Source organism: Acartia tonsa, chromosome 3 (assembly GCF_053477335.1).
Source record: "Acartia tonsa isolate MP-2025a chromosome 3, ASM5347733v1, whole genome shotgun sequence".
Taxonomy (NCBI): domain Eukaryota; kingdom Metazoa; phylum Arthropoda; class Copepoda; order Calanoida; family Acartiidae; genus Acartia; species Acartia tonsa.
In genome coordinates, this window is record NC_137262.1 from 12,761,009 (window position 1) to 12,781,238 (window position 20,230).

Genomic DNA, 20,230 nt, shown 5'->3' on the forward strand with positions numbered 1-20,230 from the left:
TTGTAATTTATATTATTTTAAACTAAACTATAATTTTAGAAATGTCCATTCTTAAATAAGTGGATAATAATTTGATGTATTTATTTTCCCCTCCCTTGTTCATCCCCTCTGTGTAACTAAAACATTCCATAAATGATGATTAATAGCCAGCACACACTAACACCAAAGGGGAGAATAATAGTTGATATCTTAACCACATGGGCAATGATAATATTCAATCATTTATTCCAAACACACCTTCCTAGAATTTAATTTGACTCTATTTACAACTAATTTGGTGAATTTGTTTGTACAAATCTATTGCTGCAAAATTAAAGTAGAAGAAAAACTGTAATATAAAGTAGCAAATATTTTTAAATAGTAGTAGAAGATCATAGTAACATGACCGATTGAGTCTTGCTTTTGAGGGAAGATTTCTTATTGGACTTTTCTGTTAGACGAAGGGCTGTCACCTATCCTTCTGGCAGACTTATAAGTCATTTGAAAATTGAAGCGTGGGTCGCCTCCGGGTTCCAGGGACAAATGCAATCCTTTATCACAGAATCACAATCTCTCACCAATGTCTCCTTTCCAGATCAGCGACACATTAATCCCTGTTTTGTCAAATATATTCAACCTTAGAATGGTGATACTATTTTACACCGATCCTAAACCCAAATATATTTAAGGGATAATCTTTGCCTATAAGCCCTATTCCGAAAATGGCACTAAAATATTATTGATAACTTTATACTGTTATTTTATTCTAAGAATCCTTTTATTCCTAGGTAGCTAACTCTGCCAACACTTTTGGACTGGAAGGATCTGTTGTGATTACTAGAGCCATGCGAACACAGCTACAACATTCCGTTCTGCTGCCTACAGCCCCGTGAGGCGTGAGATTCTTTGTTAGGTACCTTTGTCAGGTAAGAAAGTCACTAGGTCTAGCTAAGAACCGATCTTCCAGAGTATTAACAAAGCAAAACTACCTTTAAGACGTGAACTTATTCAGAGTTCTAATCCGAAAATGTTAAATTGTCCGAATAGATAACGATCTCCAACTTTCCTATACTTCAGAAGCTGGGGGAGGATACAGTTGTTAGTATCGGCCGTCAGATAGCGTGCTATCATCAACCGTTGGTAGCCGAGCCACCACTGTACCTTCCCTGTGTTATTCCTATTTAGCCCCGTAGTGACTTGCGACTTGCTGGTACCTAGTACCGCGCTATAGGAGTTCTCTTCAGAAGAAAATTTGGAGATAACTATCCGTCCGGATACCTAAGCTTTTAGGCCCTAAGGAGGCCCTATTCTTAAATTTATCTTAATTGACCAACACCAAAATGATATTCTATAATTTATTTAACAAAGTATTATGAATTTATCTAACAAACTTTTTACTTTTTAGGTGTGTTCCAAATGTAAAATCCTAAGTTTGAGCCGCCAAGACTCTCAAGAAAATTCCAAAGAAAGAGAAGGGAGTCTTCCCTTAAATTTTAGAAATTTCAAATAGAGTTTGTGTGATATATAAATTCCGTGAAACGACTGACTGTTTCTCTCTTCCAGGTTTACTTTTATAGGCCTGAAGCCTTAGGAAAAAAGAGAGACAAAAAGGATGACTTTTATTTTTGTGTTGATTTTTATGTTTTATCAGAAATTGGCGACCTAATTTTTAAGATTTTGCATTTAATAGTGTGTGCATATCTCGACTAAATTACAATATTCATTTCATAACTTAGTAAGATCACATTTTATTTTATTTTACATCAAGAATACATTAAACTATTGGTTTCAAATTAGTTTTACTAGTAATGTTTTTTCAATGTCCTCTTTAATTTTTACAAATTTTCATTCTTTAATTTTATGATTCTAATGTTAATTTATATTGACAATATTTGCTAATAATTTTTTAGCTGTACTATGACCATTCTATTAAAAGGGTTATGTTCTCTAGCATTATCTTTTAGGGTCTTCGTTTTATAGATCTTATTTCCCCATTTTAATAAATAGGTCTTTATACATGCTTTTTTACTTAAAAGTTATATTAAATTGTTTTAAATTTGTCTAATTTTGATAATATTTTTATAGTCTTTTACTTTCATTAGAATAAATACATAATTTAAGGTATGGGTTGGATTTTTCCCCAGCAAAGCTACTCTACAAGTTATTCATAGAATCGGTTTAGGGGAAAAGGACGAACCATGTACCCCCCTCAAAAAGAAAAGCTCGATTATAACACGTTTCAGGAGGCTAAAAATGATCCGTGTTTCATACAGCCTTGTTTTTTGAGGTGTTTTAAAATCATAGGATATCTTTAGTTTATTATTTTAATGATTTTTTTGTGTTTTTTACACGGACGTACTTTTAATATAGTATTAGGTTTTTAAAACGTGATTTTAAGTTATGTTTCAAATAATTCTTTTATATACTATGTTAAAAAGTAGAAGGCCCTTTAAAACTTATACCAAAACATTAAGGTCGTCTTACCTACATTGGTAAGCGCACGGATGTAACGAATGCCGCGTTAAGTTTTGAACACATGACGCATTAAATGGCGTCTAATTTTGTTATGGTAGCTAGATGCTGGAAATTTTTCATTTTAATAAGGGAAGAATTAAGCTAAAAAATGCCTTTTTTAGGCTCTATTTAGTGAAAAGTAAATAGTTTTTTAAACGGCTAATTTCTTTTTGGTGGTAAATATTAGTTTTCCCTCAAAATTTCGGTAAAAGTTTCATAAAAGCCTTCGTGATTAAATTTATATATGTACATGTTATATTATGTATTTTATAAGTTAAAATTCAATTGTAACATATTGTTTAGATTATCATGTTGAATCAAGCTGATAAAATTGGGTGTACTCGGCTTTGGTTGGTAAAAATGTTGAAACAAAAAGGCGCTGATTAATGAAGAAATAAGTACACCATTATCTGGTAAACTAAATTTTGTTTTGTTTCTTAAGGCTAAAATTTAATTTCTGTATGCGTTGACTATTTAGCAATTTAAACTATTATTACATAATTTGTCTTTATATTTTTTATCCCTTATTTATTAATCCATTTTTATCGGAAAGAGTTAAAAAATAGAAAGACATTACATTAAACAATTATCTTTATAAAAATTTGGTCATTTTATTACTGTTTTATTCGAAAGTTCGTTTTTTAAGGTCATTAATCTTATGCTACATTTTTATTATATAATATTTAGTCCTTCCTTTATCTCTCACTAAACAGATGTTTTTTAGACTAAATTTTATATGTATTTTTAAAGAAACAATATTTTTAAAATGTTGTTTTCCATAAAATTGCAATCATATTCCTGCATTATGACCTGAACATAATTATTTATCAATGATTGAATTTTATGTGTTTTAAAAATTGGATTTATTCTTTTTTGATTAGATCTAAAAATTGAATTTCTTATTTTTTCAGGCCCTTTTGCAGTAGTTTGGCTGTTTTTTGTTCTTGATTGTAGTCGTAGTTTGGGCTCTCAATTTTTGGTAAGTATCAAATTTGTAACTTTTTTATTTTTGACCTTTAAAACACTAGTTTTACTATATTGAACTAATGTCAAGTGGACAAATATGATAGCCTCGTCATATTCATCTCCTTTCTACTAGTTGTACATTATATAACATTATGTGTTGTTGAAAAAAATATAAGGTCCACATCAACTTCTTGGGAAATTGTTTTAAAAGAGCAATTTGGTTGTTTCAGTTTATTTGTTATGGGCCAAATATTTTTCCAACAATCACTTTTGTTATTTTATTTTATTTCCATATCTAGCTAGTTATAGAGTAGTTTTATTTAAACTGTTATAGTTCTTTTTACGCGTTAGTAAAAGCTACATATTTTATTGATTTTATCCTATTTTATAAAGTAATAAGCCTTTTTTGTCTGTAGCGAAAGATCTCGCTAACCGCTGAACCGATATGGTTCACCTTTACAATGAAGCTTCTTACATGTCTATGGAAGGTTGTAACTATTATGGGTGAAAAGACCTCACACATTAATTGCCCCTAGAGGCTTCTAAGGGCGTAACCGCCAGTAGGGATATGAAGTATTTTACTTTTATCTCATAGTCGGTTCTAATTTTGTAAAAATTACTTAGATCCTTTCAGATATAAATAATAAACTCTTAAAAAGTCCTTTTATAAAAAAATAGCTAAAAACCCGACTATACAGTCAAAAAGACCCTAAAGTTAGTTGCTATTGCATAAATTTCAAGCAATATCATATTCCCAGTTTTGTTCTCACTTATTAGTTTCAATCTCTCGATGTCATGAGTCATCAGAAAGTTCCCAAAATAGGCTTTAAATATTGAGAGATTGTCATAGAGTCTTAATTCTTTTATTATTAATACAAGTATAAGTTTCCCTGGTAGCCATACTGTTTTATATTTAGGAGGAATCCAGTCAAATCACCCCACGAAGACTGAGAGAAGGCTTCCCTAACAAGACTAAAGTTTAATTTTTTAAAATATGTCAAGGTAAAGTCACGCAACCTATTTCTTCACCACAGAGCAAAAATTAAGTGTCGGAAATAATGTTAATTACTTACAAAACTTAAATTTATACTAAAATGTAATTGTTTTAATGCAAAAGCCATTTTTATTTTCAAATTCATTTTTAGCAAAGAATATTTAATTTTGTAAAAAATAAAAATGAGAAAAATATTATCCAATCTATATATGTGATTAACCTATGACGCGCAAAAGGTTCAAATCTCTATATTCGTTGTATCAGTCTAACGTCACCCGTCGGCCATCTCACTAAGAGCAAGGGAAAACAGTCCACATAAAAACCCAAAGAAAATTGTTATTTCCTAGTACAGAACACGCATCCAAATCAATTCAAAGCGAAGCCGTACATGCAAAGATTTCACTTAAACCAAAATTGAAGATATGATTCCATTGAATTCACTGTTCCTATTCAACTGCAAAGAACCAACAAATGGGCACCGCAACAGCCTCCAAGTTAACCCTAAAAGCATTGCAGTCCATCAAAAGTTTGGGCCCAATTTGATATTATCAAGGCCTGGAACCAGCTGAACCCAAGAAGAGTGGATCTGCCCTCCCCATCTCTGCCGACTGGCCAGCTACCCAATGAAACTTGGAATCAAAGCCACAGTGTAGATTGCGGCCCATCCAAATATCACCCAATTATGTAAGTAAGTTTTTCATTCTTTGACTAATGAACCATTGGATTGTTTTAATGAAATGTACTATTCTGAAAAGCCCTAAATCGAAAAAAGACTTTAAAAAGAAATTAACAAAGCAATGCAAACTTTAGTATTTTATTTATGTATTATACTTTATTGTTTTATTTGTAGTTCATTTATAACAACCTAATTTTGTTATTTTATTTTAGGTTGTTTAGAACCGCTGTATTCCACCTGAATAAACGAGCACTGAAAGCTTCCCCGACCGCTCCACTGTCAGCCGTTCATTCTGGGACACCTGCCGCACTGCCACATCTCCAACTAGTGGGTTGTGGTACACATACAAAGTAAGTATATCATTGCATGTAATGGGTAAATTATGAATGGGAAATATATATTATTTGAGTGTTTTTCACCTAAATTTTTCAACTCTCTGTTGAGTTTCCTATCCCTATTTCCCTGATAGTTGAAAAAAAAAAAGAAAGTTTTTTAATATTCTTTACAGGGGGAGAAAAAGGTTGATTGAAAATATCGAAACTTTTAAATGCCGTCTTCTTTTTTTTTTTGAATATTTTTGTTAGGAAGAGATAAAAATGGACCATTTCAAAATATTTGAAGTCTTTAGTAGTTTAGTTTTTAACAGTCATTCGTTGGTTTTTTGTCTCAAGTATGAGACTGATATGGTTCTCCATTTTCGGATCCTAGGAAATTGATGATTACTAGCTGTTTTTTCTGGTGTTGTCCTATAATAAAAGAGTTAGAAACCTGAAATAAAATTATTAAATATTATTATTGTTCCAATTAAAGTAGTAGAGTGTGTATCTATCTTAGCTTTACATTTTTTAAAAACATGGATATCTTGATTTAATTTAGGAGGTGGTGTGGTAGTGTTGTGGTCTAAAAAGCTGTTTTTTCTTCCAATTTTTAATTGAGCAAAGAATAAAACGTTTTTTAGATTTATGCACTGCACACCGACGACAACGTGATTAGACACCTTGCCAAGTTTTTTACATCATAAGAGCAACATCCTCTTTCACTTTTAAATTATAGCTTTTTTAATGATACAATAGATATATGGAGTATTAGACCGATACTTAAAAGATTGATTTTTCTAAAATTGTATAGCTATTTTAATATTTTTTAATTGTTCTTATTTTTCAGTTGATTTGAGAAAGAAGATGAGATTTTTTGGGATTTGTTTGGGCCGCTATTTATCCGCCAGACAACCTACATGGAGCAGAATGTCCCTGACCTGGAACAAAGTTCCAAGAAGCGTGGTGTTTTCCGCTATTTGTGGGATGACGATGTAGGAGATCCTTTCTAATTTGGTTATTGTTATTTTATTTGGTAAGTTATAATTCTTTGATGAATTTTTAAGTATCGAACTCATATTTAATATTGGATAAGAGACGGTGTTTCTTCAAAATAACTAATAATTTTATCTTGTTGTTGATTTTAAAATAATGGTGTTTTAATTACAAAGTTTTTTGGTTTTTTACTATTGTCTTATTCATTATTGTCTCATTTTACAATTATTTTTTCTTTGTTTTAGATTATCATGTAGCTGTTTAGCTATTTGTTCTGCCGTTTTCTTACTTATTGGGCTTTGTTGTTGGTGTACTAAATTTACTTAAGATAGCAGTTATGAGGTAATGATATTATCATTTAGACTCAATTTAGATGGGTATTAATTTAAAATATTTTATTTATTCGTAATTTATGAGCTGTATAAGTTTTCATAGAATGATAAAAAAATTGGTTTATATTTATAATGGATTTTATGATGAGAAAAAAAAGTATTCTGAACAAGAGTAGAATAGTACAGATATTTAGATCCTAAGATTTTTAGATGTAATGTTTAAGTGTGAATTTCTTTTGGCTTATTTTCTGTGTGCTTTTCTTTTTTAAATGATCTTATTTACAGCTTATATTTTGTAGAATATTTTTTAGCTTGATTTAATATTTATTTTTTCTGTTTTTTCAGTCATATCTACTCGGCTCCCAGTTTTAATACAACAACTGTGGTTCCAACATTGCATTGCTGATCAAGTAACTGGTGAAAGACCGCCCTATATTTGATTGCAGACGGAGTAGCCTGTACACTGATTTTCTAGGTAAGTGTTCCTTTTGCTTCTATTTTGGTCCTTTAGGGCCTATGGTGCTCCCATCCCTTTTTATAGGATCGTGAAGCTAAAAGAAGACCCCTTAATAATTTTTTGGGGGATAAGATACATGCATGCTTATTCTTATTTTAGGTGAAGCAAAAAGATTAGGCTTTGATTAATTTTAACACAATATGTGACTGATATATTTATAATTAGATAGTTATTTGCTTAGCAAAATAACTTCTCCCCCTTTGCAAAAAAAAATTTCGCTCAATTGGAGGGGTTTTAAAATAAGTTAGAGATAAATTTGAGAGTGATTTTTATTAGTTGCTTTATTTTTCAGTTCATTTTGTTGGGAGTTGGGAGGGTGCTTGTCGCTGTTTAGTCTGGTAGAGTGTACTCTACAGCTAAATAGGCTGTGTGTGTGTGTGCCTAGGCGGCATTAGTTTTGTGTGTTGCTTAGGGGCTTGGTAAAGTGTACTCTACAACTAGCTAGGCTGTGTGTGTGTGTGTGCCTAGGTGGCACTGGTTGTGCGTGTAGTTTAGTGGCCTAGCAAAGTGTACTCTACAGCTAACTAGGCTGTGTGTGTGTGTGCCTATTGTTAGATGTTGAATAATGTATTTTAGAGCTATATAGCCTGCGTGTGTGTTCCGCCTAAGTGGCTTGGGAAACAGCTGAGTTGTGGTGTGTAAAATTGCTGCTTTAAAACATATATGTGTAGTTTCCCATTTGTTTTTAAATGACCTTATATTTTTTGTTCATTTTAAAAGTTTAAAATTTTATGGCTTAGCAATTGTAACTTTTTATGTATAAATTTACAAGAAAGAAGATTTATAAGTGAAGTAAATATTTTAAATGTAGCAAAACAAGGATGACAACATCTATAAATAGCGAAACACAAAAAGGTCATTGATGGTAATATTTACAAGTAGATTTGTAGTGTATTTATTAATTGATTTATTGGGTAAAATAAACACTAAAACTTGTTTTTATTTATATAATGTTGTCGGTCAAAGTAACTTACATAAAGGATGCTCATAACTATGGGAAGAATTATTTTGATCATGATATCTTAAAGAGTTTTAAGACTGGTCCAAAAATACCAAAAATATGGGGGAAAATGTAAAAATTATAGAAATAGCCAAAAACCTGCAAAAAGGAAGTCTGATCGTCATGTCTGTTTTCTTTAAACAGGAAATTTTATTTTGCAACCAAAAAAAAAATCTGGAAATAGTACCATAAACACTGAGGATATGTAAAGAAATGAAAAAATTACAAAAATAGCTTAAAACCTATTCTATTACGCAAAAATTTTGATTGTTTTTATGCGCACGAAAACGAATTTTTCCAATAATTGTCTATTATTTTGCCAAAAATTGACAGAAAAATTATTCGGCGTTTTTATCTTCCTATTTTAAAGAGAATAAAAAAAATTTATTTTTAAGGCAAATCGATTTAAAAACTGCTTTCATGAAATGTTAGAAAGTAATTGTCCTAAATCTTAGAAATTGTTATTAATTTATCTTAGGCTTGTGTGTGTGTGTTTAAATATTGCAAGTTGTGCTGTCAAAATTTAAAAATTAAAATAATTTTGATGAGGTCTGTTTTCTATCTTGACATGTGTCAACTTTTTTCAACACTATATTTATGCATTTACACAAAAATTTTAATTATATTATTTCGGAGCAAAGCATTTCCTTAATTTACTATCTATCAGTTTAATAATATTAGAACCCTCAGAAAAGTTTTTATCATATAAAGTTTTTCTAATTTTACTATAAAAATTTAATTTACTGTCCATAAACAACTAATTTCAAAAAATAAACTGCATTTAGAAATATTCTTTGTTTAGGCCAAAAATATACAAAAAAAAAACTCGCCATTTTATCTACACATCCTAAGAAATACATGTTTCAAAGCATAAAGGCCCTATTCTTTACACAATGATACAACTATTGGCTGCGCCCCTATAAGAATATTTTTAGGGAAAAGCTTAAACTCATATTTAGGTTCTTAAAACCTTTTACTATGCCATAGATGCTTAGTGCTGTAAAAAGTATGAACAATATTTTAATTAGCTTATAGGAGAACGAAAGGTTGTTAATAGTTAATCATTTTAGCTTGCCACAATGCTATCTCTCATTTTAACATCGACTACAGCTATAATTTTTATCTTCTAACACTACCCAACTATTGTAAAAATTTGGACAAGATTTGCTATAAGACTACTGATATCAATGTGTGATAAATTAGGAAAAAGTATAAAATTAAGATATTTTTTACAAATCTGAATACAATGTAGACAAGGAGTTTGATACTTTTGCTTGTGATATTTTTCTACCGGGCGCGCGTGACCCCCGTTGTCAAAATCCTTAGCTCAAAAATGTAATGATTTACATTAAAATTATGTATTTTGATGGTGTTGTAGAGTTAGCAACAATAAGGTGTTTACTGTTTAAGACCAGTGAGTTTCTTCAGGTTAATGCTGTAACAGGTTATGAGATCCGTAGCTTCTTATTAGGTATTTCTGGTATTATGGCTGTTGGTGAATATTCCAGTCCAAGTCAGGTGGAATCTTGCTAGGATACTGTGGATACACATCTGATAAACGTCTGATGACTTGTGTTGTATGATGCGAGGCTGGTTTCTTGACGTATTTGACTGTAGATCTACTGATTTTCAAGCTCAAGAGCAATGGTTGGCTGATTGTTTTTATCAGAATCAGCTACTTTGTTAGGAGCTAGTAGATGATGAATCTGGAACTCAAACTTGGGCATATTTATCCGCTTAGGTATTGACAAGGCTACGACATTTGGTTTTGTGAAAAAAAATCAGCAAGAAATCGGTTGCAAAAAATATAAAAACTTGTATTCAAATTGGTCTTAAATATCTTTGCAAAAAGGAATTAAAAATAGAAAAACTTTTGTAGATTTTATTTGTTTTAACTTTTATTGGGTTTTAAATCTTAAATGTCATATTTTAATTTCGTATTATTGACAAAACTACCCCTCTATCTATAAAAGATGAAAATCAGAGATAGTGTAGCATGCCAATGTCCTTTTTATCAAAGCTAGGGTTATGTTTTTTAAAATCGGTTTGCAGTTAAGGAAAAAAATAAATGTTAAACAGTTTACTTTTTGTCTGACCATAGAAACCTATTTAGGAAATTTAAATTTGACTCTTTGTCAGACTGTTTAAAATGAAATATTTCGCCTTTATTATTTAATCATTTTAACTATATATGGGAGAGAAATGGGCCAATTGAAGTTACTTGGACATTTTATTGTAACCTTGTTTTTTGAGTTTGTTATTGTACTAAATAAAAATATTGTTTATTTTATAAATTTCTAAGTTACTTACATTTGTATAAAAAAAGACAATTAGCTGCAAATCTTTTATACCTAGAAAAAGTTCTCATATTTTGGGGTTATTGAAATTTAAGCAGAAAATTTCGTTTTTTAATGAGACAAGAATTCTTTTTTCCCTATCTTTGAAATTATAATTGAGATAATATTAATTTTGATAATCCGATGAGAAGAAGTTCTTTATTTTGCCACACATAGTCAAAAAGGCCTTTATTTAAACATTTTCAATTATATGCTACAAAAAAATTAACTTCCTGGAGGTCCAGGGATAACAGGATATGTAAAAATTGCTTTGAGACCAATTATTATCCGATGGATTAGAACCGGTTCTCAATTATACTAAAACTTATGTATAGCATCAAATTATACATAATTTTCAACCAATACCAATTAAAAATTAATTTGGCAATTTTTCATTTTAATGTCAGCGGAAAACTGTCTATAATACGATGCGACAAATAATTTCTCACTTAGTTTACTGTATGAAGTTTGAGGATACTTGGAGATTATTTATTTTGTATTTTTTAGGAAAAAGTATAGGCAGAAAATATTTAAAAATTGCAAGATTATCAATTTAGAGATAGGATAGAGATAACTTTTTTAGGGGTTAATTAGCGCTCGCCTAAACTACAAAATTCCCGCTGGGGACATACAATAAAAAAAAACTGAAACCTAAAATCATAGTAAAGCCTAAAAAAAAAGATAAAATCTTTAAGTCTAAAGTGAAACTTAAATCAAACTTATACCAGATAGAGAGCCTAATCAGTTCAGTCTTATAATGTTGTATAATTTGTAGTTGAAAATTCAAGATAATCAATTTAATGTATTTAAAAGTTTGTAAAAAGTTGAATTAAATGTATGTTTTGGAGCGATTTTTAACACACTTGTCTAAAAATCAACACATGTGTTCAGAACTAGGTCATAAACCTCAGAATTTATAAATTCATTTTCATAAAAATTATTAGCTAAAATTAGGCTTATTTTCAGGGATCTTAAGGGATAAGACAATGGACGATAAATTTGTTGGACTATTTTGCTACATAAACACATAATTTATGGAAATTGGATTTAGTTAGACTTTTCTTATGGAAATTTTTATTTCTTTTTGGGATTAAGTTCATGCTTATTTAATAAGGTCTTGTAATTTTGGATGACACATTTCTGTTAGTAAGTTTTTGCCAATTATTATTTCAAAAGTACGGTGTCCTTCTAATTTATTATTGTGTGGTGTTTTCTGATTATTACAAAAAAATTTAATAGCTTATTTATTTATTTGTTACTAATTCTTGTATTTTATTTTTAGGTATCATGCCTGTTCAATATCCTGTGGTTGGAGGATCGAGTTTTTGTTGAAGAAACAGTAGAACTGAAATTGGTTATTTGTGAAATTCCTCCCTTGGGACCTCCGCAGATTTTACCGGTTTTTGTCTGCAGATTTGTATCTTTTACCCTGCTGACTGAAAGAAAGTGGTGCTCGAGCTTAGCCAGCCACATATTTCCAAAAAGAGTGAAGGGCTTGAGGATACTAAATGGAGGTATAGGCAGGTAGGAATTTATTGTTTTTTAAGCAAGAAAAATTTATCTCTAGGTTATATGTTTTCTGCAGTTTTGTGGGGAGTTATTTTATAATTTTGATTGTATGTTGCAGCTTGCTACATAACTAGATATGTCTGTACTTGATAAATATTAGAGAGCATATCTGCTCTAAGACTAGAATTGTCGTCTGTAATTATTTTTTAATTTTCTGCTGAATTTGTTCATTTTATTAAGCACACATAATTGTCCTACTTTATAATTATAATGATGTCTATTCTTGTTCAAACTTTTTATTATTTTTTCTTGCCTTTTATAGATAAAACATTAAAGTAATGTAAATAGAGCAATAAATAGTATATGTAACAACCACCCCTTTTCAAAGACCTTTTCCACGACTTTTGGTTGGGTCTTTGAAATAAGCTGAATTATTCAAAAATGTAAATACAGCCGGGTGCTGGCAAAAGAACCAAGAGCAAATTGCAAACTAATGTTAACACAAGGACGCCCAAGCTTTTTACTTAGCACCTTTCTTTTTCAAAAAGCAGTAAGAAGCATTAAACGGCTAAACTTAGTAAGCAAAATTTGATGAAATTATTTTTCGTCTGCAACGCTCTAGGTCTTTGCAATTGGAAATCAAATAATATGCTCTTTATACATTTATACTATAAATTTATTAATGAAACTCTGTGTCTCATTGTATAGTTCTAAGAATGGGATCTGGAGATTCTTAAAACATTTGGATAATGACTATTTTATACCTTATCTTTTTAGCTAGATAAACCCTAATATAATTTAAGACATTAATTATTTTATTTAGGGTTTTAATTAAACGGTTGCTTGATTTAATTGGCTTAAACTCCGGCTTTGTTTCAAGTTTATTCATATCAATCCTGTTAGTTCCGCGTTTAGTCAGGGCAATGAGTAATAATCTCCCATTTGACATACTAATGTAAGCAATGATAAAAAATAATAAGCCAAATAGCGCAAGATTACTACCAACCACCATACTTGTTAATAGAACTAACATGATTGCCATGAATTTATTTTGAGAAGGAAAGTCTTCTAGATATTGGAGCCATGATAAAGCCTTTGTGTTTCTGGCCCCATTTTTCATGCACAATGCACTTTTAAAATCTGATTTTTCTTTAATTCTATTATTTTCAGATATGTCAGTGTTGTAAGAGGACTGAACAGTTTTGCAGTAGTCAATTTTCTGCTCATCTAAATCCTCAGGGTAATTTTTTTTGCTTTTTATTTTACTGATGTTTGTCTGTTCGTCTATTTCCTCTTTTTGCCTCAAATTATTTTCTAAATCGACTTTGCCTATTTGTACCTCTGGGCATAGCAATTGTTGAGACAAATTAACAGAAATTTTATTGCTAGATAATTTTTCAATTTTTTGACTTATTTTTTGATTTGTCGCGTAATTAGGGGATTTATCCAATTTTGTGTTAGACACATTTTCTTTTATATTGGTAATTATTGGCGGATTAATTTTATCTATTGGATTATTAACAACAGAGTTTTCTATTATTTTTAAATCATTGTCTATAGACGAACAGTTTAATGTTGAAGTATTAGATGTTTGACTTTCCATTAATATATTTTCTATTAGCTTATTAGTATTATTACTATTTACAATATTTTGGGTATTATTATTGACACTATTTTGGTTAGTCGAACATTCTAGTACTTCAACATTCTTAATTTTTATATTTTCATTTTGATAATCAATATCCGAATTTTTCAGGTTTATCTGAATGGACAAAGAAATGTTGATTTTGGGACCAGATTGATTCTGAGGTGATTTTTTCCCTAGAATAGGGGTGCCGGGTATGTCCCAAGAATCCGTAACTTGTGGTATTTTTATCTGTAATTGTATGTTTTTGCTTTCTTGAGAAATACTCGGCTGCCCTACTAGTTTTTTTCCATTGTTGGCGGGAATTTGCACGCCGACAATGGATGGAATAATCTTGATACACCATAATTTAAGCAGCGTGGGCATTGGTCTTTGGAGGGATTGACATTAGGGAAAGTGAAACACTCCCCACTACCATGGGTGTCAGAATTACACAATAAACAAACTATACTGTTAGCTTTTTCTTTATTCTTTTTATACCACCATTCCATATTTGCTTTTTTAACTGCTTCATCTGGATGTTTTAAACAGTATCTAGAATAGTGAGGCTTTTGGCAATGCTCACAAGTTTTTTCCTTTTCTACTTGGTTTACATTTGCATTTTTTTGTCTGTCTAATTTTCTTTTTCTCTCAATGGCTGAGTTATAAAAGCTTCTGTTATTGCTAAACCAGCTTAAGATTGTCTCTTTAGTAATGTAAGAAACATTAGTGGATGTCAAAAATGCAGATTGTAATAATGGTGGTACCAAATAGGTACATATTTTTTCCCTAAGTTTGGCCATTTGATTTTCATGACTATTGCCTGTTTTTTGCAACATGGCTGCCAAATATATTATTATTTTATTTGGTTTGCTTTCATCTTCAGCAGTGAATCTATAAGTGTAGAATTGTTTTTCATAGTCATGTGGTCCAAGTATTTCGGCACCTATGGTAGTTAAGATGGCCTTTACAAAGTCCTGAGCACTAAGGGCATTAGGATCTATTTCTAGAATATCTAGTTTATTCCTTGCTTCTTCATTAAAATAGTGAATGAGAATATTGTTGTAGGAACTATGAGTAAAAGGGATCTCATATTCCTCCAAATATTTAAAAGTGCTAAAAAAAGTGTAATTGTTAGTTTTTTCTCCATATTGGGGTGGGATTTTACCCAATATTTTGACTTGTCTGTGAATACGTTCGTGTTGACAACTGCCCCACACTAAATTATTTGGTATGAGATTAATTATTTTTGCTGTATTTAGATCAGTGGTAGATGTGTTTGCCTGTAACAGCTTCTGGAGGACGTGTATTTGTGATAGGGAGAACATATTTCCAAGTAAGTTATTGTCTTGAGATGTCTCTCTATGTCTATTATCTCTATTTGTCCTTGGAGTTCTTCTATCTGACTCTGTGTCTGAAGAGCTAGAACTAGAGCTAGGACCACTACTGTTACTACGTCTATTCATTCTCCTTGGCATAGAGAAATTCTGTCTGTCTTTATGCCTGTCTTCTTTGTCACTATTGTCTCTTTTATTTTGTCTTTCTTTACTTGACTTAGTTTTGTCTTTATCGTGTTTATAACGATTTTCATGTCTATCATGATGTTGTTCATGGCGTCTTTGGTCCTCATTGCCATGTGGGTTAAGTGGATCATACATTCTGTCAGGCCTTTTTTTAGAATGTTTTTTATTTTTTTGTCTGTCAAAATCCTCACTATAATAGCTAGATTCTGACTCATAACCCGAAAAATCTGAAGTTGGTTTAACTATTTTTTTATTTTGGGGTTTATTTCCATTATTTTCTTGTTTTATTACTTGAATATTTGGCTCATGTTCATGTATGGGAGGAGTGTCCTGTAAATGTATTTGAGGCCTATTTAATATGCGATTTTGTCGCCTATTGCCTAAGACAAGCATTGCTGTTGCTGAGTGAATCTCAGGCCTAACATGAGCACTAGGTATTTCCTCCAGTCTTAGATAATGATTTACTGCATTATTTAATCCAGGTTCATATTCTGGATTATAAGGTGGAGGATTTAATATTTCATCTTCTAATTGATCAATAATAATATCATCCATTTTAGGTTATTGCTGTACTACACATGGAATGAGGCCTAAATCAAAGATAAATGGAGCACCATTGTGCGTGGCCTATGCATTGCTGTACTACACATGGAATGAGGCCTAAATCAAAGGTAAATGGAGCACCATTGTGCGTGGCCTATGCTCTGCTGCACTACACATGGAATGATTGTTTGTCAATGAAGAGCTGTGCTTTTATGGATGCTTTACTGGTAAGACTTATTTAGTGGCCTTGCCCTCTCCCTCCTAAAAGGAAAAAGTTAAATCTTACCTGGGTTTATCCGGTAACGGAACCAATTTTATGGGTCGCCTCCGGGTTCCAGGGACAAATGCAATCCTTTATCACAGAATCACAATCTCTCACCAATGTCTCCTTTCCAGATCAGCGACACATTAATCCCTGTTTTGTCAAATATATTCAACCTTAGAATGGTGATACTATTTTACACCGATCCTAAACCCAAATATATTTAAGGGATAATCTTTGCCTATAAGCCCTATTCCGAAAATGGCACTAAAATATTATTGATAACTTTATACTGTTATTTTATTCTAAGAATCCTTTTATTCCTAGGTAGCTAACTCTGCCAACACTTTTGGACTGGAAGGATCTGTTGTGATTACTAGAGCCATGCGAACACAGCTACAACATTCCGTTCTGCTGCCTACAGCCCCGTGAGGCGTGAGATTCTTTGTTAGGTACCTTTGTCAGGTAAGAAAGTCACTAGGTCTAGCTAAGAACCGATCTTCCAGAGTATTAACAAAGCAAAACTACCTTTAAGACGTGAACTTATTCAGAGTTCTAATCCGAAAATGTTAAATTGTCCGAATAGATAACGATCTCCAACTTTCCTATACTTCAGAAGCTGGGGGAGGATACAGTTGTTAGTATCGGCCGTCAGATAGCGTGCTATCATCAACCGTTGGTAGCCGAGCCACCACTGTACCTTCCCTGTGTTATTCCTATTTAGCCCCGTAGTGACTTGCGACTTGCTGGTACCTAGTACCGCGCTATAGGAGTTCTCTTCAGAAGAAAATTTGGAGATAACTATCCGTCCGGATACCTAAGCTTTTAGGCCCTAAGGAGGCCCTATTCTTAAATTTATCTTAATTGACCAACACCAAAATGATATTCTATAATTTATTTAACAAAGTATTATGAATTTATCTAACAAACTTTTTACTTTTTAGGTGTGTTCCAAATGTAAAATCCTAAGTTTGAGCCGCCAAGACTCTCAAGAAAATTCCAAAGAAAGAGAAGGGAGTCTTCCCTTAAATTTTAGAAATTTCAAATAGAGTTTGTGTGATATATAAATTCCGTGAAACGACTGACTGTTTCTCTCTTCCAGGTTTACTTTTATAGGCCTGAAGCCTTAGGAAAAAAGAGAGACAAAAAGGATGACTTTTATTTTTGTGTTGATTTTTATGTTTTATCAGAAATTGGCGACCTAATTTTTAAGATTTTGCATTTAATAGTGTGTGCATATCTCGACTAAATTACAATATTCATTTCATAACTTAGTAAGATCACATTTTATTTTATTTTACATCAAGAATACATTAAACTATTGGTTTCAAATTAGTTTTACTAGTAATGTTTTTTCAATGTCCTCTTTAATTTTTACAAATTTTCATTCTTTAATTTTATGATTCTAATGTTAATTTATATTGACAATATTTGCTAATAATTTTTTAGCTGTACTATGACCATTCTATTAAAAGGGTTATGTTCTCTAGCATTATCTTTTAGGGTCTTCGTTTTATAGATCTTATTTCCCCATTTTAATAAATAGGTCTTTATACATGCTTTTTTACTTAAAAGTTATATTAAATTGTTTTAAATTTGTCTAATTTTGATAATATTTTTATAGTCTTTTACTTTCATTAGAATAAATACATAATTTAAGGTATGGGTTGGATTTTTCCCCAGCAAAGCTACTCTACAAGTTATTCATAGAATCGGTTTAGGGGAAAAGGACGAACCAAGCGAAAACAGCATTATAACATAACAAAGAATTGCCTTAAGCAGTCGAAATACAATTATTGTCTTTTGCTTAATGTTTACGATTTATACAGAAAAATCCGACGTCTACCTTTCATATCAGCTGAATATATTCAATAGTACAAGCTTGGGCATAACTCATTGATCACGTACCTGGGTTACTGATACTAAAATTAACTGAGGCAAGGTGTGTATTTAATCCAAAACTATAAAGGGGTATAAGAAGCTACATAGTATAAATGGTATCTAACCATTATTCTATTATTTACATTTCCTATCCATTATATTGCATAATGCAAATATATGTATTATTAGCAGCAAAGCTGCTCTACATGTAAGCTGAGTTCGTATGTACATACTACTTCACTTCATCTTAACTACTATAATCAATCCTGGGAAGTCAGAACATTTTCAAAATTTTAATATATTGCTTGTTTTATTCAGTTAATTGGCACTAATTTTGACATAATTTAATCTATAGTTTAAATGACGATTCATTAAACATTTATTAATAAGACTAAAAGCATATCATCTAAAAGGCAAATATCCTGAATTTTAAGCAATTTTACATCATACAGATAAATAATTTTGTTTCCGACCTTCTAATTATATTTTGCGTCTTCAATATCAACTGAACTATATGATACTATTATATCTTTAATGTTTTATTGTACTATTTATTAAGCTTTGCTTATATGGATGTTATAATCCTTGTATATTTATGTATAATTACATGCAATATCTACATTTATGTTTATATTAATAATTTATAATAGGATAAATACTATGATTTACAATAGAAAAGGATTATAATACAATAATAAGTATTTATTTTCCTTTGAAAGAACCTCTCTTTGTTTGAATGACCTTTGGCTGAAAGTCATAAATTTGCTTGAGTATCGCCTGTTTATAGGCCAAGACATACCCCTTAATTTTGCTACTTATGTAAAGCACCAATGGACAAAGATTGAACTACCCATTAAGTCGCGGATTAAAACATCATCTAGATAAAAGTAACAGGATATTTTAGTGTGTCTGTCTGAACAGAAATGGTTCTCCTTTACAATGTTGCTTCTGAGAATGTTTATGAATATTTTTGGGGAGGGTACAACCACCCTCCTCCAAAGAAAAATCGCCATAGAAAAAAAATAACCTTAGCCTACAGTGCCCCTAGAGGCCTCTACGGTGATTATATTTAAAAAAATTACATATGGTTTAAATCATGAAATTAAGATAGAAAGGTTGCGTGATTTTTATGGCGATATTTTGTTGGTATTTATTTATAGTAAATCTTAGTTTTAGGACTATTGAATCACAACCCAATGTACCTATTAAATGTTCATAATTAAGTTCTTAATAGCTTATTATGAAATACAAACTAGGTTTAGCTTCATAATGATATTGTAATGGACATAATAAAACTGTTAATATCAAATATAATTAGATAGATTTGGTTTATATATGGAAAATTAACTATTAATTATATGATTTAGATGTAAAGAACTAATTATCTCAATTTTCAATTAAGTTGTTTTGATTCCATCAATTAATTATAATTATTCTATTTTGGCTTTTGTGTATTTTTTTTATTGATTTATCATATTGTATTTTACTTTTTTTATTTCTTTAAAACTTGTCCAGTATGGCTTCGAAACCGATTATTATTCGTTGGATTAGAACCTATTCTCAGCTATACTGAAAAAGCATATAAAGAGAATTTTACACAAAATCAATACCAGTTTTGTTAGACCTAAACTTTGGTCCACGGGACTCAGAAGACTGGTTTTAATCCTACAACTTTTCATTTTAATATCCGCGGCATTTTAAAAACCCATTACAAATGCGTCTACATAAATGGGAACTTATCTTTTAAGCATTCTTAATCACAGAGCACCTAGACACCCTGAAAAGCAACTTTCATATTCCCTTTCTTTAAATCTTAACTGTGCATAGTAATCATAATGTTTTTTTTACAGTACATATCTATATTTCGAATTTTAGCATGTTTGTTATCCTTGTTATCATATTAAAATGAGAATGCAAATTTTCCAGGTTGTAAATTATGTTTTGTGATGGAAAAATAATTTCTGTGTGAGAAACTCTCTTTGTAAAGGTGTTCTCAGGGAATATGGATTCTTTATGACTCGGCAATCATTCTCAGTTGTTTGAAACCGTTTGTCCAATTTAGAAATTCTGCAGCTGAATTTGATAAGCCGTTTGTATGAACAATCCGAAGCCGGAGATTCACCCTCCTGTTATATCATAGGCAAAGTTACCCTATAACTAGAAATGTCTATTATTAAATTTATGTTAGAGTTCCGCTTAGAGCTCCGCTACTTACAAATTTTCTCATCCGTTTTTTTAAATATTTCTCATTAAAAATAGTGTCT

At 31.0% G+C, this 20,230-nt stretch overlaps 2 long non-coding RNA genes across 4 annotated transcripts; both read left to right on the forward strand.

Annotated features, from left to right (window-relative positions):
- The first annotated feature begins 511 nt into the window (after nt 1-511).
- LOC145315111 (uncharacterized) lies at nt 512-2,099 on the forward strand. Its single transcript, XR_013877952.1, has 2 exons — nt 512-905; nt 1,385-2,099. It is a non-coding gene; the product is annotated as an uncharacterized LOC145315111 (long non-coding RNA).
- Nucleotides 2,100-2,794: 695 nt separating this feature from the next.
- On the forward strand, nt 2,795-17,744 carry LOC145313347 (uncharacterized). Of its 3 annotated transcripts, none has more exons than XR_013877306.1 (15): nt 2,795-2,906; nt 3,405-3,472; nt 4,377-4,461; nt 4,801-5,137; nt 5,342-5,479; nt 6,294-6,479; nt 6,685-6,781; nt 7,117-7,246; nt 11,907-12,148; nt 13,304-13,373; nt 13,890-13,942; nt 15,020-15,093; nt 15,841-16,050; nt 16,413-16,550; nt 17,030-17,744. It is a non-coding gene; the product is annotated as an uncharacterized LOC145313347 (long non-coding RNA). The 3 variants fall into 3 exon arrangements; XR_013877307.1 differs by having other exon boundaries at nt 5,007-5,137; XR_013877308.1 differs by lacking the exons at nt 2,795-2,906; nt 3,405-3,472; nt 4,377-4,461 and having other exon boundaries at nt 4,717-5,141.
- The last annotated feature ends 2,486 nt before the right edge of the window (nt 17,745-20,230 follow it).